Raw genomic sequence first — 25,508 nt, forward strand, 5'->3', positions numbered from 1 at the left:
GTGGGATCATGACTACCTGGGTAAAAGATTATATTGCCCAGCACTCCTTATAGCTAGATATGACCCTGTGACTACTTTCTAGCCAATGAAATGTGAGCAAACTTCCAAACTTCATGCCCTTAAAACAAAGGGACTCCCCACTCTTTACTCCCTCTTTTCCCTTTCTCTGTGGCTGGTGAGAGTCACCCTGCTTCAAGTTAAAAATGGCAATACCCTAAAAATGGTGAAACGAGAAGACAGAAGAATTACCTCTTTCCACATTGTTGCTTGAGAGGTAAATAAATCTCTTTCTTGAGCCATTGTTAATATGGGGCTCTATTACAAATGCCAAAGTTACCTCCTAAATAATAGAAACACCATTGACAAAATTAGTGGACAGATGACAAGTTGGGAGAATATATTAGCAATGCCTAAAATGCAAAAGGCATAATATTTAATATAGGAGAGGAAAAAACTAAAGCAAACAAATAAAAAATGGAAATCAGAAATGATCAAAAGCTATTAACATGCAATTTACATAAGAGAAAAATCCAAAAGACTAAAAAGCTTATTAGGAAATGCTAAATTGTTAGTAATTAGCAATTAAATTGTTTTAATTATAAAAAATAAAATGATGCTATATCACTTACAACCATCAAATTGGCCAATACCGAGTAATGCCAGGGATCAAGGATATAGGGATGTAACATAAGAATATAGGAATATTCTTGCAGTTTTGGAATGTTATAGAAAACATTCTGGAAAATAATCTGGTGAAGTCTAGTTAAATTAGGTATACACAGGCACTTAGATCCAGCAATCCCACTTCTGAGTAGACAGCCTAAGAAATCCTCCAGCACATCCAAAAGGTGACACATAAAAGACTGTTTACTACAGGATTGTTTCTGAGAGTAAGGAAATGGAGGCACTGTAGAGCTCTGTCATTGAAGGAACAGGTAAGTTCACTGTGAAGTACTATTTAGCCATTAGAAAAAAAAAAAGGATTTCTAATACATATGACACATAACTATTACAAATATAGTGCTGGATAAAATAAGCAAAAAATAGAATGAGATTTATAGCAGTAGATTATATAAATAAAAATACATTCACATGAAAATAATATACATTTATAATAAATAGAGGGGCTTCTAAAGAATCTGCATGCCAGGGCAGGAGACACAAGAGATACAGGCTGATCTCTGGGTTAGGAAGCTCCTCTGGAGTAGGAAGTGGCAACCCACTCCAGTATTTGTGCCTAGGAAATCTCGTGGACACAGGAGTCTGATAGGCGACAGTCACAGAGTCAGACATGACTGAGCAACTGAGCATGTGCACACGCATAATAAATAGTAAAATAAATATATATTTTATAAAAACACACAAAAGGACCCCACATTAAAATGGTTGAGGATTAAGGGTAAAAGGGAAAATAAATAAACAAACAGGAAGGGTCACTGCACAGACTAATTTTAACAGTGTTCCATGCACTAAACATAACTAACTTAGTCTTCTGTACTCTAAGTCCAAGAAGAGCAATAATAAAATTTATACAAATAAATTGCTACAAAATTAAATATACCTTTCTTCATTATATATATATATACATATATATATGTAATTGCTTCTTTTGCATACTGCTTGAGGTATTTTTCTAATATAATAGGCAATGCTGTGAATCCTATGAAAATTAGTTTTCACAGGTTAGTAATCTAGGAAGCTGACTAGAGGGTAAGTGTAGTAGGAATATGGGGGATAGAGAAGAAGGAAGTTTAAGTGTTATGCATATCACCTCTGAAAATGTGAGTTATTCTAATATCAGTTCCTAGTATTATCTTCCTTCATCACCTAGGCAGAGGAACATAAATCTTGTTCCTAGTGAACTTACCTTGACTCAAGAACAAGCCAAAAAAGAAATGGCAATCAAACTGGGATGAGAATAAAAAGAACCAGAAGAAAGGTGAAAAAAAAAAAAAAAAGACTAGTAGTACATGCTGCTACATACACCTTTCCTATTCATTGTAGACTCCTATGTCTTTAGGGTTAAGAAAATGAAAGAACTGAGTGTGGAGGCTTGGTCTTTTCATCACTGAAACACCCCAAAATTTATCAGAATTCTGTCATGTTCTATCTCCTTCTTAGCCAGCTAACTCTGTTGTTCTGTAAAGGTCTCAATGGCTACAATTCAAAATTGGCTGACTGTCTCCATGTTCAGCAGCACTGTATTTCCTATCAGAAATGAATCCACAGTTGTGTTTTCAAAAACAGACCTGGTCTTGTTACTTGCATCTCCCTTTAACAATTGCTTAAGTAAGTAAGTAAGTAAGAAAAGTCACTCAGTCGTGTCCGACTCTTTGTGACCCCGTGGACTGCAGCCCACCAGGCTCCTCAGTCCATGGGATTCTCCAGGCAAGAATACTGGAGTGGGTTGCCATTTCCTTCTCCAGGGGATCTTCCCGACCCAGGGATCGAACCCGGGTCTCCCGCATTGGAGGCAGACGCTTTAACCTCTGAGCCACCAAGGAAGCAGTAACAATGCTCTGTTAGTAAGCCAAAGCTATTTTTTATACTACTAACAATTGCTTAATATAAAAAATAGCTTTGGCTTACTAACAGAGCACCCTCCAAGCCCTCTGCTCTAGAGAACCACAGGGGTCTGTGTTCTCCTGCAGCAAAGATGGTTAGATAGCATCACCGATTCAATGGACATGATCTTGGGCAAACTCTAAGAGATGATGAGGGACAGGGAAGCCTGGCACGCGGCAGTCCATGGGAATGCAAAGAGTCGGGCATGACTTAGCAACGGAACAACAACAATGAAAATGGCCAAGTGCTCTATCACTCATCTAGATAAAAGAAAACCTAAATCTAACCTTTGCTTTAGGTGAACAAGCACTGATATTTTTACTTTACTAGAGCAAGTGCATAAAATTGAAAGCAATGATAGCAACAAAAACAAACTATTTAGGGGAAAGAGGCTAAACACCACAGTAAAGCTATAAAGTATCTTCCTTAATAACATGTATCTTACATTCAGGATCTGCTTCACAGCTTTATAGCTACTGCAGTCCTTGGGGGTCTCATGTTCAGAAAAGTCCTGCTGGGGGGTTAATGGCCTATGATGGGGGTTTAATGTCCTAGAGTGGCCATCATGAAGTTCTTCAAGCTCTGGTCTACCACTGCTGCCACTTTCTCTCTGAGGTACAGTTTGAATCGGCTGGAGGAGGACACATCTGCCTCTTCCAACTGTTCTCCCTGCCCCCCGCCAGGGTCCAGGTCAGCCATGCATCACTCTACACACAGTGTGGCGGTGCATTCAATGGATGACTCCACGGGATCTTTCTCTGAATCACACCCACGTACCAAATAAGGCCTGGCTCAGGACCCCACCTACAGTAAAGTGGGCAGGAGCAGCTCTGTATGAAAAGGAGGTTGACTTCCCTAACCCCAGCTAGGGCCCCATACTTTCACTGTGGCCTGTTACTGCCGCTGCTGCTGCTAAGTCACTTCAGTCGTGTCCGACTCTGTGCGACCCCATAGACGGTAGCCCACCAGGCTCCCCCGTCCCTGCGATTCTCCAGGCAGGAACACTGGAGTGGGTTGCCATTCCCTTCTCCAGTGCATGAAAGAGAACAGTGAAAGTGAAGTCGCTCAGTCGTGTCTGACTCTTTGTGACCCCATGGACTACAGCCCACCAGGCTCCTCAGTCCATGGGATTCTCCAGGCAAGAGTACTGGAGTGGGTTGCCATTGCCTTCTCCTGGGCCCTACCAATTATGTAGCTATCTCTGCCAAAATCCTTCCAGGATCAGTACTAGAAGGGAAACTTTCCTGGTGGGAAAAAGAAGCTGACCAAGTAGTATGACTCTGTTCCTCTGAGTCTGATCTTCTTGACGGTCTCCCACTGGGGATCGTAGAGCCACAACACACTGGTCTCTGGGGTGTACTTCGCCATTCTCTACTCTGCAGGTTCAAGCAATTCTGTTTATGCTACTTAGTGCAACAGAACCAAGTCAGAAATTTCCAATAGGATTTGTTAAATAGAAAAGAAAACAGAAAAATAAACACAAACTGCACAAGGAATAGAAACCGTCCATCTGACAGAAAAGAGACCATGGTCCTAGGACAGCAGACTTATTCTTAGGAAGCCTGCGATTCAACTATGCCACACATCAGCCCATTCTACTCCCCTCACCTCTCCACAAACTTGCCTTTTAGACTTTTTTGTTTTGTTCTTTTGCCCTTAATTCTTTAAATTTTCCTAGGTTTCTCTCAAAGAAACCTCTCTCATCCCTGGAAGACTAATACCAGGAATCAAGTCATACTTCAAAGGAAACACTACCTCCTCAAAAAAATAAGTTTTAGCTTGGTAGGCCCACTATATGAGGATAGCCATATTTTAAGAAAGTACAAAATTATTTCATTCCTATGCTGGAAAATAAGTGATATAGTAGCAAAAGTATTGTTCCCTAGTGTTGAAATTGTTTGGACATTGTTGGGTAGTCAGAATAGAAAAAGGAATCCAAAATGGCAACAGCTAAAAGACAAAGAAAGGGGGAAAGCCTGCAAAAGGGGAACAAAGGAAAAATCTGAGGACCCCAGAGTGGGAAATTGAAGTGAAACAAACACCACCCTCTTCCTGATCTATGATGGGTACTATCCCTAATTCTCATACAGCAGGCTGGAGGGGTAGAGCGAGAGACAAAAAATATAAAAAGAGGAAGCCAAGATGCATTAAGGCCACTCCTTCAGGGTCGCTCACCCTCACACCTTGGGGGTGTACTATCCTTTTTTTACCAAATAAAGCTCTGAGCTGAAATCGAGCTGTAACACTGGTCGAGGTTTCAAGTATTTGTTGCCGTGAGACTGAATCAAGAAAATTTCACACTCTCCTGACAAAATGACGATGTGTTCTACAGGTTCTCTAAAAAACTAACAAAGGTATCAGAGGGAAGTAATGTGTTCAAACTTCCTCCTGGAGCCCTGACATTCTGCTATTCCTAAAAACTTTATTCTATTTAATTCCTGATTGATTTTTTTCTGAAACGTATGACCTAATTATGGGAGTATCTGATGACTCTTGTTCTTTTGGGTTTCATAGCATGCTAATTTTTTTTTTTTTTCATATTTCTTCTTCATGCAATTGGTTGACCTGTGGCTATAACAGACTTTTCGTGTCAGCTTTTCTAATAAAAGGCAAAGCTCTGCTCACTCATTTCCAAATTCCCTTAGGTTAGTAGATGCATAAATTTTGGATTTCACAGGATATTTTTTAAAGTGAAGATAAAACCTACAAATGATTGTCAATTTTTTATTAATTAAAGACATTTAAAAGTAAAATTCCCTAACAATATTTCATAAAGGAAAGGACATTTTAATTCTGAAGGAATCCTTTTAACTGGATAAATTAAGCAACAAATTCATTCTCATTTCCCTGGGAAACACTGAAGAACATCAAAGAACATCACCAAGCAGCCTCCTGAATTAGAGGTGTGGCAACATTTTTAAATTCTTAATAAATATTTCCTTCTAAGCTTTTCAGTCACTTTAAACATTTCTGCAAGTTTTATGAACTTCTTCTACATATGACAATACATGAAATTCAAGAGTGTGCACTCTGTGGCTTTTCAAAGTCATCCTAAATTTAAAAACCTTTGAAGTAAGTATTTAATTGTGCCTTTAAAAAAAACTACTAATAACATTATACAGAAAGTGCCATTGTCTTCTTTTGAATTTTTATGTTCAAAACTTTTATTTATAAAATAGAATGCCATATATTAAATGACTAAGATATACACAGGTTATTTCCAATACCTATGACATTGCTTCATAACTAATGACTTAATTTGACCAAGTAAGCCTATAGTCTTATCACCTAATATTAGTATAAACATTTCTGCTCTTTAATAAGCTTTCTTCTACATTTAATTCCCCTTGGAAAATCTACTTTGTATACACACAAACACAGATGAAAATATGTTAGAAAATGTTAAAATTCTGAAAAAAGTTCTTTGCCTAATAACGTTTCTATGCATAAATTTTAAGCATATCTGATTAGAATATTTTATTACCCACAAAGAAAACAAAATACTATATAGAATTAATAAGCTCTGACATGACCTTCACCTTTATTGCCTAATAATCAATGTAAGATGTTATAAGGAAGTGTTCATTAAATTAAAACAAAGGACATTATTCTGATAGCTGTTGGATCTAAAATGTAACATTTGACTTTCAAAGCAAGTAAACCAGCAAGGTCCAAATAAGGGACTTAACCAACAAAGGATCATGAAGTTAAAAAGTCTCTGTTAATCAATGACAAATTTAGTACTTGTTGCTACAATTACAAAGATAATAGTTCCTTTATGTCAGTGCCTTTAGTTTTGCAGCTGTAAAATAGCTTTGAAATTCAGCATTTCAAGGAATAGAAATTAATAGGAGGTCATTTCTACCAGAGAAATTTTAGGGGCCCATCCTCTCTAATCATCATTAAAAACTAAATCCGTAGGAGAAGAGGCACTTTACTGATTGTCAAGTGGAAGCTATTATTCATTTGATGAAGCTCTTGGCACTGTGCCATTGATTCTGCACTACAGCCTGCTGCTTGTTCTCCTTCATCTTGGTGCAATCAGGGTTGTTTCTGCCTGCCAGGAGCTATTTATAGAGCAAAGGGGTTTGGGGGGGGGTGGTGGTTTGGGGTGGGCAGAAAAGCTGATATGTTCTCCTTAAAAAACAACTTTCAAACTTTATAAGTACAAATCTGTTTTCCTTGTCACTAGACTATGTCTGCTTTTTCTGTCAATGCAGAAGATAAGGAAGCTGACTTCAGGACAATTGCCCTTCCGGACAGTTACTAAGGATTTGGTGGAATCACAGGCTATAATCACACTGTATCTGACCCTCGGATTAATAGTCCCCAAAACTACATGCACTGTCATATCTCCATAGTGTAATTCTGTTATTTCTATACTTCTGTGTCTGCTCCAATTCCATATATTGAAAATTTCTAAGAGATACTCCATGCTTTCCTATACTTATTAAAAGCAAATTTGTTTTGGGGGAAAAAACTCAACATATAAGTGTTGGAAAATATTTGGTGGCTCAGTTTTTCAGGAGTTAGTTTGAACTGAATTAACAGTTGGGGTGTTGGTGAAACTATTCTTCCTACAATTACAAAAGGAGTTGGATTTTCAAAAATTTTTGTTAAAATATTGATTACCCCCAAACTATATAATCTCTATTATTTAACTGTATCCATGTGGTATGGACGTGGTGTTCTTAAAGTTATATGCAACTCGTATTGTGTTGAGTTGCAGTTATGAACGCATTTTAAAACCTAAATTATTTAGAATCTTTATTTTTGGAAAAGTTTCAGGCTTTATTTCAGCAGTTGCAAAATTCAATATATAATGCTTTATCCTCTAAAATAATATATAAAAAAATAAAAATAAAACAAGAACATGCATTTAAAACACTTTAAGGATAGCAATAGAAATACTTATGATTGCTAAAATTTAATAAGAAAAAATTATACTTGTTAGAATACAAAACAACAAAACCAAAACTTGGACATTAAAAAAACAAGAAAACGTCAAAATGATGTAGATGTGAATTGCCTGACATAGATTTTTCTAAGAAATTTAGTTCATGAGCCTATAAAATGTTGTTTTAACAAAATGCAATTATTAAATATTTAAATACAGTTGTTAAATATTCAATTACAAGTAGAACATCAAAGACCCCCCTTATTCATTTGAAAATATAGTAGCAGAAGTTAATCACTTAGCAGAACAACTTGAGCTAGCAGGATGGGAAACAGGCTCAAGAATTCATTTTGTTTTCACTTCATAGAAGATTGACATTTCAGTATGCCCTTTGGATTGCGGCATTTCCTGAGCACAGGGTTGCAGCAGGAACCAGAAAGGTAAATTCACTCATGAGGCTGCAATATCTTTTCTGCTGAACAGACATGCCTACCACCAAGACAGTTATTTAAAGAAGCTAAAAATTAAATAAAATGCTGTTTCAGACAGAGCTATAAATATGAATTGAAATTAAGTACCGCAGATCCAAGTGTTTCAGAAAGTCAAATGGAATAGTAAGAAAATTAAAAGTCCATTTGATTTTGAATTGCCTAAAGTAATTCTGCATGGCCTGAATATCTAGATAATTTCCAGCTCCTCCTTCCCTTCACTTTGAGTTCTCAGAACGCTCCTCTCTTGTCTATCATTCCACACAATGAAAAAGCTGAGGCATTTTAGAATAGGATTTTGACATCTCTGCCATTAATTCAATTAGTTACCCCAGGGACTCAGAGGGTTAGACTTGTAAGCTAATTCCTATCTTAAACATTCAATAATTTATTCAACACATATTTATTGAGTACCTGTTATATTCCCAGCACCATTCTAATTGTCAGGATACACCAAGGAACAAAAACAAGCAATATTTCTATCTTTACTAAATTTACGTCCCAGTGGAGCTTCAAAACAAATATCATCAAATATCAATATCATCAAAATAAATATCATCAAAAAACTTTCTTTCATGAGCACAGTAATATATTTCTCACTACTGTACAACATTAAATGGAAGAGCAACACTATAACATTTACAATTTCTTGAGCACAAACCATATACACCAGGTACTGTGTTGAACAAATTTTCATGCATTATCCTATGTATTTAATCCATTTTAATCTTCAAAAATCCCCACTATAAGATTAAGAAATACATACTTAGAAAGGTTAATTAACTTGTTAAGCTTATATGAAGAAAAAGTGGCTAATTTAACAACAGTCTCTCCCATCTATGAGAATGGTAATTCCAGGCAAGTCTTTCACTAAGGACTTAGTAATATTCATTCATTCAGCATTTATTCAACAAATATTAACAGGGCACCTAATACATGCAGGCACTGTTTTAAACACATGGGATACATTAATGAGCCAAAGAGGTAAAGATTCCTGTCCTTGAGGTATTTAAATATTAGTGGGAGGAAATAGACAACAAATGTAAACATAATAAGTAAGCAAATACATATGTCAGAAGATTAACATCAATTCATTAAAAAATATAAAATCCAACTTTTTTCCTAAGAATCAGAATTCTTAAATCAGAGGGAAGGGCAGTTTTAATATTAAAAAAAGAAGCTCAAGGGATCTTGACTTAAGCACCCCCAAAAGAAAATGTGACAGCAGGACAGTTTCAGAAGCTGACTTGGTACTGAAGAAGCTGACACCTGTTTTTTACCACTGTGGAGAGCTGAACTTAAAGTCTTTGTTATTTTGATCATGAGAGGCTTGCAAATAAAGGCCAGAGCAGGGCATCAGGCAATTGCCCATCTGGAGTACAACAACCACACGTAAATCGCTGGAAAGTCACGTGCGGCTTGATGACATTTATCCACTTTGGTTTCCAGTGACTAGAATGCCAAACCCCAGACACCAAAATGACTAACGCTGGGGAATAAATAGCCATCATTAAATTTCCAGCGATTTGATAATCATCCCTCTTCCTGGGGACATGATTAAACCTCACACAGCAGCAAAACTCCAACAGACTAATTTGCTGGGCATCAGAGGTGAAGAGAAAGCAAATGAGAAAAAGAGAAAGAAAGTGAGAGCAACAAAGAAGATTAAGAAGAAAGAAGAGAGAATGAAAGGAAGAAAGAAAACATAAGGGGGAGAAAAATCACTTTGGTGGCTATTCCCAACTACCCTTTGGTTTAAGACATTGCCCACAGGCACTAAACAAAGTGATTAAGCCGCAATTTTGATGTGTATGTCATTCTCATCATTCCAAAGGATGGGGCAAGTTTCCCCAGTGGGAGCAAAATGTTTAGGAACACAAGAAACAGAATCCCACCTTCATGCCAAACTTTACTCATAGGGCTAAGGATGAGGCAGAGCTCTTTAGGACAAAAATGGTGAATTGTCTCTCTTCTGGGAGTACTAACTGGCTTTGGTCAATGTTGCTTTCTTCAGAGGGAAAAAAGAAAGGAAATTTTTTCTTTTAATATTGTATTATGTAGTCCCAGAGTTATAACTGACCTAAACATCAGTTAAAGTTCTTTGTAATGGTTGAAATACCTAGAATACCTTCACATCCACAGAGTTTTCATGCACAAAGGAAAAATTCTCAATTACTGACTGAGAATAAGAGAAGTAAATTGGCTACAAGATGATAGTAAATCCCGTTTGAGATATGATTCCAGGGATTACGGGGCTTTCTAGGTGGAACTAGTGGTAAAGAACATGCCTGACAATGCAGGAGACATAAGAGATGCGGCTTTGATTCCTGGGTCAGGAAAATCCCCTGGAGGAGGACATGTAAACCCATTCTAGTATTCTTGCCTGGAGAATTCCATGGACAGAGGAGCCTGGAGGGCTACGGTCTATGGGGTTGAGAAGAGTAGGACACAACAGAAGTGACTTAGCAAGCACGCATGCACCAGGGAATATGTATTAATTGAAATCAAAGTCAATATTCCTTAAATCGGTTCCTTCTTAATTTTTCCTGTTTAAAAACTGAATATAACCTAGCGAGCCAACTCTCAAAACAATGTCATCACTGCTGTATCTTTAGAAGTTAGTATGGTACTTTAAAAATAAATAGTACTTAATAGATATTTAATGAATGTATTTGTTAATATTATTTTTCTATCTTACAAGAATATGGTGGCATTTTTATATCTAACTATTTGTTTCCCTAGATTAACTAAGTGAGATGAGTACAATTGTGCAGTAGTTTGAGCATTCTTTGGCATTGCCTTTCTTTGGGACTGGAATGAAAACTGATCTTTCCCAGTCCTGTGGCCACTGCTGAGTTTTCCAAATTTGCTGGCATATTTAGTGCAGCACTTTCACAAGCAGCATCATCTTTTAGGATTTGAAATAGTTCAACTAGAATTCCATCACCTCCACTAGCTTTGTTTGTAGTGATGATTCCTAAGGCCCACTTGACTTCGCATTACAGGATGTCTGACTCTAGGTGGGTGATCACACCATCGTGATTACCTGGGTCGTGAAGGTCTTTTTTGTACAGTCATTCTGTGTATTCTTGCCACCTTTTTAAATATCTTCTGCTTCTGTTTAGGTCCATACCATTTCTGTCTTTTATTGTGCCTATCTTTGCATGAAAAGTTCCTTTGGCATCTCTAATCTTCTTGAAGAGATCTCTAATTTTTCCCATTCTATTGTTTTCCTCTATTTCTTTGCATTGATCACTGAGGAAGGCTTTCTTATCTCTCCTTGCTATTCTTTGGAACTCTGCATTCAAATGGGTATATCTTTCCTTTTCTTCTTTACCTTTCACTTCTCTTCTTTTCATAGCTGTTTGTAAGGCCTCCTCAAACAACCATTTTGTCTTTTTGCATTTCTTTTTCTTGGGGATGGTCTTGATCACTGCCTCCTGTACAATGTCATTAACCTCCATCCATAGTTCTTCAGGCACTCTGTCTATCAGATCTAATCCCTTGAATCTATTTCTCACTTTCACTGAATAGTCATTAGGGATTTGACTTAGGTCATATCTGAATAGTCTAGTGGCTTTCCTTACTTTCCTTAAGTCTGGATTTTGCAATAAGGAGTTCATGATCTGAGCCACGTCAGCTCCTGGTCTTGTTTTTTCTGACTGTACAGAGCTTCTCTATCTTTGGCTACAAAGAATATAATCAGTCTGACTTCGGTATTGACCATCTGGTGATGTCCATGTGTAGAGTCTTCTCTTGTGTTGTTGGAATAGCATGTTTGCTGTGTTTGCACAACATTTGCAGTGAGTGTTTGCAGTGCATTCTCTTGACAAAACTCTGTTGGCCTTTGTCCTGCTTCATTCTGTACTCCAAGGCCCAAAATGCCTGTTATTCCAGGTATTTCTTGACTTCCTACTTTTGCATTCCAGTCCCTTATAATGAAAAGACATCTTTTGGGGGTGTTAGTTCTAGATGATCTTGTAGGTCTTCATAGAACCATTCAACTTCAGCTTCTTCTACATTACTGGTCAGGGCATAGACTTGGATTACTGTGATATTTAATGGTTTGCCTTAAAAATGAACAGAGATCATTCTGTTGTTTTTGAAATTGCATCCAAGTACTGCATTCCAGACTCTTTTGTTGACTATGATGGCTACTCCATTTCTTTAACGGATTCTTGCCCACAGTAGTAGATATAATGGTCATCTGAGTTAAATTCACCCATTCCAGTCCATTTTAGTTTACTGATTCCTAGAATGTTGACGTTCACTCTTGCCCTCTCCTGTTTGATCACTTCCAATTTGCCTTGATTCATAGACCTAACATTCCAGGTTCCTATGCAATATTGCTCTTTATAGCATCGGACATTACTTCCATCACCAGTCACATCCACAACTGGGTGTTGTTTTTGCTTTGGCTCTGTCTCTTCATTATTTCTGGAGTTATTTCTCCACTGATCTCCAGTAGCATATTGGGCACCTACCGACCTGGGGAGCTCATCTTTCAGTGTCTTATCTTTTTGCCTTTTCATACTGTTCATGGGGTTCTCAAGGCAATAATACTGAAGTGGTTCACCATTCCTTTCTCCAGTGGACCACATTTCGTCAGAACTCTCCACCATGACCCGGCTGTCTTGGGTGGCCCTACAAGGCATGGCTCAATAGTTTCATTGTGTTAGACAAAGCTGTAGTCCACGTGATCAGATTGGTTAGTTTTCTGTGATTGTGGTTTTCATTCTGCTGCCCTCTGATGGAGAAGTATAAGAGGCTTATGGAAGCTTCCTGATGGGAGAGACTGACTGAGGGGGAAACCGAGTCTTGTTCTGATGGGTGGGGCCATGCTCAGTAAATCTTTAATCCAATTTTCTGTTGAAGGGCAGGGTTGTGTTCCCTCCCTATTATTTGACCTGAGGCCAAAGTATGGTGGAGGTAATGAAGATAATGGTGACCTCCTTCAAAAGGTCCCATGCACGCACTGCTACACTCAGTGCCCCCAACCCTGCAGCAGGCCACTGCTGACCCAAGCCTCTGCCAGAGACTCCTGGACACTCACTGGCAGCCTCTTTTGGGGTCACTGCTCCTTTCTCCTGGTGCACACAAAGTTCTGTTTGTGCCCTCCCAGAGTCTGTTCCCCCAGTCCTGTGTAAGTTCTGAAAAATCAGAGGAACCAGAGATCGAATTGCCAACATCTGCCGGATCATCGAAAAAGCAACAGGGTTCCAGAAAAACATCTATTTCTGCTTTATTGACTATGCCAAAGCCTTTGACTATGTGGATCACAACAAAGTGTGGAAAATTCTTAAAGAAATGAGAATACCAGACCACCTGACCTGCTGCCTGAGAAATCTGTATGCAGGTCAAGAAGCAACAGTTAGAACTGGACATGGAACAACAGACTGGTTCCAAATAGGAAAAGGAGTACATCAAGGCTATATGTTGTCACCCTGATTATTTAACTTATATTCAGAGTACATCATGAGAAATGCTGACTGGATGAAGCACAAGCTGGCATCAAGATTGCTGGGAGAAATATCACTAATCTCAGATATGCAGGTGACACCACCCTTATGGCAGAAAGCAAAGAGGAACTAAAGAGTCTCTTGATGAAAGTGAAAGAGGAGAGTGAAAATGTTGGTTTAAAACTCAACATTCAGAAAACAAAGATCATGGCATCTGGTTCCGTCACTCATGGCAAATAGATGGGGAAACAGTGCAAACAGTGACAGATTTTTTTTTGGAGGGGCTCCAAAATCACTGCAGATGGTGACTGCAGCCATGAAATTAAAAGTCAGTTTCACCTTGGAAGAAAAGCTATGACCAACCTAGACAGCATATTAAAAAGCAGAAACATTACTTTGCCAACAAAGGTCCATATAGTCAAAGCTATGGTTTTTCTAGTAGTCATGTATGGATATGAGAGTTGGACTATAAAGAAAGCTGAGCACTGAAGAACTGATGCTTTAGACTCTTGAGAGTCCCTTGGATGGCAGATCCAACCAGTCCATCCTAAAGGAAATCAGTCCTTAATATTCACTGAAAAGACTGATGCTGAAGCTGAAACTCCAATACTTTGGCCACCTGATGTGAAGAACTGACTCACTGGAAAAGACCTGATACTGGGAAAGATTGAAGGCAGGAGGAGAAAGGGATGACAGAGGAAGAGATGGTTGGATGGCATCACCAACTCAATGGACATGAGTTTGAGTAAACTCTGGGAGTTGGTGATGGACAGGGAAACCTGGTGTGCTGCAGTCCATGGGGTCACAGAGTCAGACACGATTGAGCAACTAAACTGAAGTGAACTGACTAAGATTAACTAAGTATCCTGCAAAGTACAAAATGACTCTAGAAATTCATTACAATTGGATGACTCCTTTACTTTTTTACATTTTTAAATTTTAACTTGTTAAGCACAATACCACATTACTGTCTGACCAACATGAGACAGGAAGGAAAAGTAACTAGTATTTATTTAGAACTCACTAAAATTGTCATATGCCATATGTCTTAATTTGCAAAGTCTCTTCTATTTCTTATGGCGCTCTGGTAAGTGGATATTATTGATCTCCTTTTAATAAAGAAAAAGCATAGCCTTGAAAATGTTAACTAACTTGCCTAAAATTGTAAAATTATGGGTGGCAGAACACAGATTCAAACCCAAGCCATTTTGGCTTCAAAGTTCATACTCTTTCTAGTACATCAAACCACTGAAGGAAAATGTAATCAGGCTGCTAAAACAGCATCCATCTGTCAAAAGAAACGTCTCTTTAACCTTGGGGTGTACCTGTGCCAGTGTATATGTGTCTTCATTGCAATTAACAATTCCAGCAAAGGAGAAGAGTGCCAGTTGAATTCAAACACCAAAATATCTTTTATTTAGAGATTTTATTTGATAGCAATATTATAAGAAATTATTTTTCTTTCTAAGGGGTCATTTCATTATAAATGTTTACCTCCTTCCTGTGTGAACAATCAGGAAAAACTGAAGTACAAAGGAAGGCATAGGAGGAAGCAAAACGCATAGAAGAGAGTTGGAGAGACTCTGAGAAACATCCTGAAAAATCCCCCCGATGGCCACCAGGGAGGACATGAAAAGCCAGCCTTTCTTGATGAATGTTAGTTTCCTGGATGGAGGCAATTAGGCTCCTCTCCTCTAGAAAGTTATTTAGAAAAGCCAGCATGACCTCCGCTTAAGTGTCCTCTGAATTAGTTCTGGAAGATGTCCATGGAGGTGCAATTCTAAATGATATTAAACAATCATTAGTGATTAGACAGACAGTTGATCTGAGACTTGGAGGAATGGAGCCTATGTTGGTAAGTGAACTATACAGTATTCATGTTTTAACCACTCATATCACTTGCACATGTACATTGCTCACACCATTGAACTAATAACTACCAAAGTTCAAAACCAAGACTTTAGTTGTGTGCATACATCTCCAGGACAGAAAAAAATTCTCAAAAAAAAAAAAAAAAAAAAAAAAAAGCTCATCTTTCTACTGGCCTAATATGGAAATCTCTGCAATAAAAATGTGTTGAATTGAAGAGAAAACCATTGAGAAATTTATAAAGAAAAAACAGTTTGATAAACCTCTAGCAGTCTCAAATTTCAAGTGCTCTAATAATCTGATTGGAGATTCGGCATGGGCTTTGGAAATCTCTATAAGTGAGATCCTGTCAAAGCAGTTATCAGGCCATAGGCATTAATAATCAAAATCATAACCTACCAAAAATTGGTTTGTGTTTTCTTTTCATGTTATCAGTCTGCACTGTACTTCAGTCTCCCTCATCCTAAAATAGAGCTTGTAACAAGTAATTTCTGTCTAAAAGAAGATATAAACAGCATAAGCTTTATGCATAAACAAATATCTGTGATTTATTTTCATGGAGAGCAAAAGATTCATGTGTCCCCAAAGTGTATCATCCTCTTTCATGCACTGATGGTGGTGGTTTAGTTGCTAAGTCATGTCTGACTCTTGCAACCCCATGGGCTATAGCCTTCCAAGTTCCTCTATCCATGGGATTCCCCAGGCAAGAATACTGGAGTGGGTTGCCATTTCCTTCTCCAGGGGATCTTCCCAACCCAGGAAATGAACCCGGGTCCCCTGCATTGCAGGCAGATTCTTTACCGACTGAGCTACAAGAGAAGCCGTCAAACTGAGAAATTCACCATTAATGGTCCTTCTTTTGAACTAGAGCCTAATATATGTTAATCATCTATAAACAGCCATATCCCTTCCTTCAAGAGCAGTGTTTGAGGGAACAGACAGAAATCAAGTTTATTTCAACAGGTTAAGGAGAACAATTTGGAACATTCATGGATAAAGTCAAATCATTGAATATTAGTAAGATAAGTAAAGATACCGAAAGATATAACAATAAAAAGTTGGAGCAAAGGTAAATTTTTATAATAAAATAACATAATTTATCTGGCTCACCTTACTTTAGAAAGAGTCAATAATACATGCAGGGCTCTCTGAACTATTTGAAAAAAGAAACCATAGAAATACAGGGAATAATTATAGCAACATCTTTTAGTTCTAAATAAGTGTTGACTGAAAGCCCTATTAGCTCATTCACATCAGCAGACTACCACTCAGTAAGGAAAAAAATCCTACATGCTAGTCAAGGAGCTGAAGAGTCAAATGCAGCTTGGAAGGGCTTGAATTCCAAACAGAATTCAACCTGGGCAATATAAGAATCTGGTTCACATATTTTTAGTGAGTATCTTTCAAACACTTAAGGAAGAAATAGATTAATAAATTATCTCCAAACCCTCTCCCTAACATGTAAGGAATGAAAAGACTGCCACCTGTCTAGGATTTGAGTTTCATAGGCATGTTCACTACATCAAAGCATCAAGGGACAGACTTCAAGGGAAGGCAGACAAGATCAAGAGACCTGCAGATTTTAAATAAGACAAAAAATTACAACATAAAAAAGGATCAGAACCCCTCTATTCATTCACAAATCTGAGGGCCATTTGTGGGTGAGGCTCAAATTTATATGTTTTAGAAAAGGTACCTTGTTTAGCAAGAAGTTTAAGGGGGAACAAATGTATTTCATGGGGTCTTACAAATTAATGAAAGTATGCTGCAAGGTACTTTGAGATTCAGAGATTAAAGAAAAATGTGAAGCCATATAAAGTATTTACTTTCCCTAATGCTGTGAGAATATGAATGAATTTTCTCAGCTGTTGTCAGAGAAACTTCCATATTTATTCTTTCTTGGTGCTACCCATACCATGAGTAATAACATCTTATATTTAAAGTAAGCTTTAAAGATTGCAAAGGGATATTATATATGTGATCTTTTCTGATCCTCAGATATATTCTGAAAATGCTTATTTAATCTCAGTTTAATAGATAAGGCAACTAAGATTTTTAAAATGTTTAGTGATTTATGCAAGGTTACATAATAGATGAGTGGTAGAACTGTGTCAAACCCATGTCTTTGACATAACATTTCATCCCACCAAACTAGCAAGTAACAGGATAGACAACTCATTTTCATTCACTGATGATTTTACAAGATAGACTTGTTAAAACAGTTGATACTATTGTTAAGGCAAAAGTATGGTAATTTTCATCACTGATAGCATAGTGAAGATGCCAACTACAGCTCTTTCTCATGACCCACACTAAGAAAATTGATTGGAGACTTCAATTTGTTACTGGATAAAGTGTGACCATCTTGCTAACACAAGGGGATTTCTTTAATCTGGACCTTAACTTGTGAAACTGAGTCTTGGCAAATTTCAGGATGTGTTGATGCGATCCACATGCAGTGTTATGAAAGTCTGCCTAAGCCATGGTTCCTGAGGCAGGTGGTTCCTTTGATCTTTATAGTTTTAAAGGAAACATTTGGTAATCAGACTGGAGAAGTAGCAAAGAGACAAATGGAAGGCATTTGTACAATGACAAGAAATTCTTTTTCTGTCTAAATCTCATTCTTTCAGTAGTAAAAGAGTCTGAAGGAAAATCCTAAGGAACAGAAAGAGTGGTTAGAGTGGTTCCTGCAATAGCAATAAAAATAGAACTAAAAAAAAAAAAAAATCAAGAATAGTGTTTTTTTGTCTTAGCTTATAATAGAAAGTCCCCTATATACTATATTTCAGTTAGACTGTGCTGCATAACAAACCATCCCTAAACCAGTGGTTTTAAAAATGCTTACTCTTATTATTCTTCCAAAGGTTTGGTTGGATGGTTTCTCTTCTCACCTAACCTGTACTCACCCGTGTTCTGTATTTACCTGGAGAGTCATGTAAGGGCCTGTGGTCAAGGTGTGAAAACAGACCACCTGTTTATGGAAGAAGTCATACTGCAAAAGTTTGTGAACACAGGAAGGCATAACTCTTTGCTGTCCATTATATGTCTAACAATCAATCACACTAGAGTTTTGGCTTCCCTAGTGGCTCAGATGGTAAAAACTCTGCCTGCAATGCAGGAGTGGAAGTGAAAGTGAAAGTCGCTCAGTTGTGTGTGACTCTTTGCAACCCCATGGACTATGCAGTCCATGGAATTCTCCAGGCCAGAATACTGGAGTGGGTAGCCTTTCCCTTTTCCAGGGGATCTTCCCAACCCAGGGAATGAACCCAGGTCTCCCAAATTGTAGGTGGATTCTTTACCAGCTGAGCCACAAGGCAGACATCATAGGTTCAATCCCTGGGTTGGGAAAATCCCCTGGAATAGAGCATGGCAACCCATTCCAGAATTCTTGCCTGCAGAATCCCCATGGATAGAAGAGCCTGGAGGGCTACAATCCATGGGGTCACAAAGAGTCAGACACAAGTGAGTGACTAAGCACAGCTACAGCTACAGCATTTTTAATCCCAGCTTCACACGGAATCGTCTGGAATACTTCTGAACAATTACCAATGAAAGGGGCTTACTTCTAGAGATTCTGATTTCAGTCGTCTGGGGCGAAGCCCAAACACTAGCATTTTTTAAAAGTTCTCCAGGTGATTAAAGTTCAGCTAGATCTAAGAATGACTGCTATATCTCCTGGTGACTGGATTATAGTAGCTGTAGAATGAGCAAGTGAGAAAACTTTGTAATAAAAGTTTCTTACCAGTGGAAATGATAAAGGTTAAAAAAAAAAGAAAAGAAAAGAAATAGAAAACAGAAAAGTATTGGATCAAAGTCAATAACAAAGCCAGAACAAAGATATTAACTCAGTCAAAACTAGTTATTGGTTTTTACCACTACCATAATGAAGGGAGATTGGTAATTAACACCAGAACAAAACTGAAGACCTAAATGTGTTATAGTCTTAATTTGTTGTATTTGCACTTATAAATATGCTTAAGTGTTTAAAAGACAGTACACAGTTCCCTCATTGTGTTGTTTTAGTTTTTCCCAATTGACTCTTTTGTGTCTTCCCTCTAAAACAAGGGTTCTCAACACAGTCTGTACCTAAGATGTTTTCAGAAACTGCTGATGCAAATGTCCAAACCCAAGTGTTCTGATTTAATTGGCCTGGAGTAGAAAACAGACACCAGCTACCTAGGTGATTCTAATGTGAAACCAAGTTTGAGAACTGCTGTTTTAAGGTGTAATTTTAAGCAAAATTTTTCAAGTATTGATAAGGAGAGCTGGGCATTAACTCTGATGGAGCTAATAAATACAGTGGTCTCCATTAGGATTTAAAATAGTTCTCTGAGGGCTGGACCTGTGTATTTTTTAACTGTGTATTTCAACACCCTGGCACAAATGTGGCATAAGACCTAGACCAATATTTTCTTACAGAATGAGGACTCCAACTTAACTGTTGCATGAGTTTGAGTGAGACCTTAACATAGCATAGCTTCCAGGAACATTAAATATCTTGAATTCATCAAAAAGTTACTGAAAAATCTACTGTTGGCAAAGCATTGTGCCAGTGACTCTATATATATACACTCACTGTATTAATGCCAGGCCACTGAAAATGCTTTTTTATGCAAATGACAGTTAATCCAGGGCAAGTTAGTAATTAGACAACCTCATACTGCTTGAATACCCAAGAATTAACTGAAATAGTCCTCTTCATCAGACAGACAGAACTTATACTTGAAATGGAGTTCATTAGCAGTCAATACTACTACATTCCAGAGCCTCTACCATAGACTGACCTCAGAGACACCAGACTTGGGCACCCTAGCTCAACGCCAGGCAATTATCCTTTATGCTTTTCATACTTCCTATCTCCCATCCTTGCTTTTCATTCCTTATTCTGTTCCTGCATCTACCCAACACTTAAATCTTTTCAGCTTAAACTTCTCTTCCTGGTTGAAAATTTAGTCCTTAGAATTTGGTTTTTCTAGTTTCAACCCTTCACATTTTCGAGAACACAACTTGAACTGATTCCTTGATTTTCGTTACTCTCAATCAACTCCAGAAAAATCATGTCAGTGAAGCTCCAGCCGTGGGACATCCTCCATGATGTCCCATGTATGGCTTATGCCCCATGTGTGCTTCTTCCTCAACCCACATATTTTCAGGTCAACCACACACTGGGACTGACCTTCATTCTACTGGTTGGCTGTCAAATCACTGTCTAGGATATATGAACTCAGGGGACTTCAAAAGTCAGGGTTCCCAAAATAATATTGGCAACTATCTTACAGAAAAAAATTTGTATAAATATAGAAAACACTGGATTTAGCAAAATCAAACAGCTTTGTTTAGTGGAGGTCCTCAAGGAGTCTTGGTACATACTGTGAATTTCTAGCACCAGATGTCTTCTAATGCTGCAAAGGAAATTCTGATGGCTTGGAAAATTATGAGAATTCTCACTAAACATCCCAAATTTGGAGATAAGTAAAATGAGATGGGGCTTCCCTGGTGGCTCGGTGGTAAAGAATCCGCTTGCTAATGTAGGAGATGTGGGTTCAATCCCTGGGCTGGGAAGAACCCTAGAGAAGGGAATGGCTACCCACTTTAGTATTCTTGTCTGGTAAATCCCATGGTCAGAAGAGCCTGGCAGATTACAGTCCATAGCGTCACAAAAGAATCAGACACAACTGATCAACTAAACAACAATGGCAAAACTAAGATGAGAAGACATAGTTTTTTTTTGTTTGTTTGTTTGTTTGTTTCCTCTCTCTCTCTCTTTTTAGTGATTAGCTGAGAGAAAGTGTATGAGGTACATCTGGAGAGGGATGGTTTAAAGACTGGTGAAATTAGAGAAGTGTTTAGTGTTATGTATTAGAAACAAAGCCTATGGGGCTCCTAACTGAACTAAGAGAGTTACTTAAAGCCCTAAGGAACAGTATATGTTTGTGATAAGAAGTGAATTTTGGTAAGCTATAGTTTATAAAAACTCAGGAGAGAAAAGCTCAGGGTATTACAATAAAAATTCATACAATTTTCTCTGACCTCTAACCAACTTCAGAAATCCTTGCATATCCTCAACTTAAAGAAAAATAGACAAAATACAAATTACTCAGCCCAAAAATTTAGCTTAGAGGGAAAAGTAAACCAAAATAAAGATAAATTTATCTATATTAAAGTGAAAAAAAGTCTAAAAAAGAGATACTTATGTTAAACATAAGCATCATTCTGGGTAAGGGAAATAGCATAACAACTATAGATACTGCAGTATAGAAACAAAACAGTGGGGAAATAATAAGGCATACAAAGTGTAGTTTAATAATGTTTTCAAACAAAAACTCGAAGGATAGAAAAAAATTCATTGTAAGTGTGTTGCTATAGAGGAACGTAATAAAAAGGATTAATAATATAGCGTCTTCATCAACCTAAAAGATGAAATGAAAAAGCAATAATATGACATAAATGGTAGATTGCCGCATTAAGGAAAAAAATAACTTTAAAAAAACTACTAAATAAATTATAGGAAATAAGAAACAAATAAGCATAATTACTGTCAGAGAGGAAAAGCCTGAGGTAATTAGAGCAAATGCAGACGAAAATGTCACAATAAAGCAGTAAAAGAAAAGATAATAGATTTGAAGGATGAGGCAAGACCACAGTGAAGATATAATGAGGGGTTTTGAATTATATAACCCCAGAAATGGAGAATAAGATATATCCAAAGACATAACACAACTATCCATATATGAAGTAACTCAAATTTGCATATCAAAAAATACTCTGCTCCAGGAAAAATAAAATACAATGATCAGCATAAAGATATACCCTGACTGAATTTTAAGAATGAAGAAAAACTTCTTCAGGAATTCCCTGCAAGAAAAGGAAATAAGCCACAGTGACTTTAAACTTCATACAACAGTGATTTTCAAAACACTTTGGAAAGTTCTGAGAGAAAGAAAATATGGTCCAAAAATATTGTATTCAGCTAAGATATCTTTCAAAAATAAAAAGACAGGTATTTGCAAAAATGAAGAACTCAGAGAATACAATAACTATGGCTTAAATATCACTCAAACTCTAGATCATTAGAAGGTAAGTCAATCAAGAATTCAGGAAAGGGGAAGCCATGCTAGAAGACTAAAGGTTGATTTAAAGGTTATTAATCTGGACAATGAATAAGCAATAATATAACATACAAGTTATGAGAAGAAGAGAAAGTATGAGGAAAGATATGAAATATTAAAACATTCATTCAAAACTTATCTTCCATAATCTTTATACCTAACTTTTGAGGAAGTTTTGGTGAAATAATAGTTCTTACTAAGTAGAAATATTTATTTGAAGTCCAGGGACCTACAACATACAGTTATATGGATTTTTTCCCCGCCCAACTCTAGGGAGTACCATTTATATTAGAGTCTAAATAACTAAATGTAGTGGCTCTGGAGTTTCAACTTAGTCTTTCTTATATTAAAATTAAAATAAGACCGAATTAAATAATCTTATTTATGAAAGCATAAATCTCTCAGAGATCCTGGAAGGAGCATTCTTATTTCCCACAAGACACTACCTCCATGGCCACAGCTCATTAGACAATAATTGACACTAGGCCCAAGACCAATTTTTTGCTTTAGCTACAAACTAATGAAAAAGTGAATAATGAAAAAAAAAAAATGAGACTATAGTCATTAGTGACAGAACCTGAATTGGATAAGAAGGGTGAGGACACCCATGTTGGGCCATATGAAAAATCAGTAAAAGAAAAAGCTAGTTGCTAAAGGGAGGAAATAATTAATTAGATACCTTTAGAGAAACAAAGGATTTCCCTGGTGGCTCAGACAGCAAAGAATCGGCCTGCAATGTGGGACTCCTGGATTCGATCCCTGAGTTGGGAAGATCCCTTGGAGGAAGGCATGGCAAGCCACTCTAGTATTCTTGCCTGGAGAATCCCCATGGACAGAGGAGCCTGGCAGGCTACAGTTCATGGTGTTGCAAAGAGAAACAAAAAGTATTAATAAATCTTGAAGAATGTATGTCATTGTTCTAGAAAGAAATATTCCACCTTCAGTTTGGGGAGAAGGAAGGAGAAGGAATAGATAAGTTTCAGGAAACTAAAGGACTCAGACACCTTCAGTTCAGTTCAGTCCAGTTGCTCAGTCATGCGACCCCATGGACTGCAGCATGCCAGGCCTCCCTGTCCATCACCAATTCCTGGAGTTTACCCAAACTCATGTCCATTGAGTCCGTGATGCTATCCAATCATCTCATCCTCTGTCAGACACCTTGCCTTTGACAAAGAAGGCAAGAACATACAATGGAGAAAAGATAGTCTCTTCAATAAGTGGTTCTAGGAAAACTGGACAGCTCCTTGTAAAAGAATGAAATTTGAACACTTCTTAACACCCTATGGATTAAAAAATGGATTAAAAACCTAAATGTAGGACCAGAAATTATAAAACTCTTAGAGGGAAAACATAAACAGAACGCTATGACATAAATCACAGCAATATCCTCTATGATCCACCTCTTAGAGTAATGGAAATAAAAACAAAAATAAACAAGTGGGACCTACTTAAATTTCAAAGCTTTTCCACAGAAAGGGAAGCTATAAGCAAGGTGAAAAGATAACCCTCAGAATGGGAGCGTGAAATGAAAGTTGCTCAGTCATGTCCGACTCCAAGTGACTTCATGGACTGTATAGTCCATGGATTTCTCCAGGCCAGAATACTAGAGTGGGTAGCCTTTCCCTTCTCCAGAGGATCTTCCCAACCCAGGGGTCAAACCCACGTCTCCTGCACTGCAGGCAGATTCTTTACCAACTGAGCTATCAGAATGGGAGAAAATAAGAGCAAATGAAGCAACTGACAAAGGATTAGTCTCCATAATATACAAGCAGCGTATGCAGATCAATATCAGAAAAACTAACAATCCAATCAAAAAATGGCCAGAAGACCTAAACAGACATTTCTACAGTGAAGACATACAGATGGCTCATAATCACATGAAGAAATGCTCAACAAAACAACAAAAACTCTCATTATTAGCAAAATGCAAATCAAAACCACAATGAGGTATTGCCTCACACCAGTTAGAATGGCCATCATCAAAAAATCTACTAACAATAAATGCTGGAGACGATGTAGAGAAAAGGGAACCCTCTTGCACTGTTGGTGGGAATATAAGTTGATAGAGCCACTATGGAGAACAGTATGGAGATTGCTTAAAAAACTAAGACTAGAACTACCATATGACCCAGAAATCCTCAATTCTCAATATGCCTTGAGAAAACCCTTAATTCAAAAAGACACACGTACCCCAGTGTTCATTACAGCACTATTTACAATAGCTAGGACATGGAAGCAACCTAGATGTCCACCAACACACGAATGGATGAAGAAGCTGTGGTACATATATATAATGGAATATTGATCAGCCATAAAAGGAATGTTTTTGAGTCCTGAGTCTGTTCTAGTGAGGTGGATGAACCTGAGCCTGTTATACAGAGTAAAGTAAGTCAGAAAGAGAAAATCAAAATCATATATTAACAAATACATATGGATCCCAGAAAAATGGTACTGATGAACCTATTTGCAGGGCAGGAATAGAGATGCAGACACAAAGAACAGACCTGGGGACCCAAAGGGAGAAGGAAAGTGTAGGAAAATCAAAAGAGTAGCACTGAAATATATACCTCACCACATGTGAAAGAGATCGGTAGGGGAAGTTGCTATAAAAGACAGGGAGTTCAACCTAGTGTTCTGTTACAACTTAGAGGTGTGGATTGGGTGGAGGGTGGGAAGAAGGTTCAAGAGAGAGGGAACATATATATACTTATGGCTGATTTACATTGTTGTATGGCAGAAACCAGCACATCATTGTAAAGCAATTATTTTCCAATTAAAAGTTTGTGTTTTTTTTTTTTTAAATAAAGGACTTCAAAAAAGGAAACAAGGGCCTTTGGCCTTTAGCCTCAGTCATGTGCCTCTGTGTGGTTTAAGATATATTTAAAGATATATAGTACTTACAGAAAAATTAATATGTTTATACTTTCTCATTTAACTAACATTAATTTTATATAATTTCTTAAGAGAGAAGAAAAAAATGAGTGACAGACTTCAGGTAATTGTTAGTCACTCAGTCGTGTCTAACTCTTTTGCAACCACTTGGACTGTAGCCCACCAGGCTCTTCTGTCCATGGAACACTCCAAGCAAGAATACTGGAATGAGGAGCCATTCCTTTCTCCA

This window comes from Capra hircus, chromosome 3 (assembly GCF_001704415.2).
Source record: "Capra hircus breed San Clemente chromosome 3, ASM170441v1, whole genome shotgun sequence".
Lineage (NCBI taxonomy): Eukaryota > Metazoa > Chordata > Mammalia > Artiodactyla > Bovidae > Capra > Capra hircus.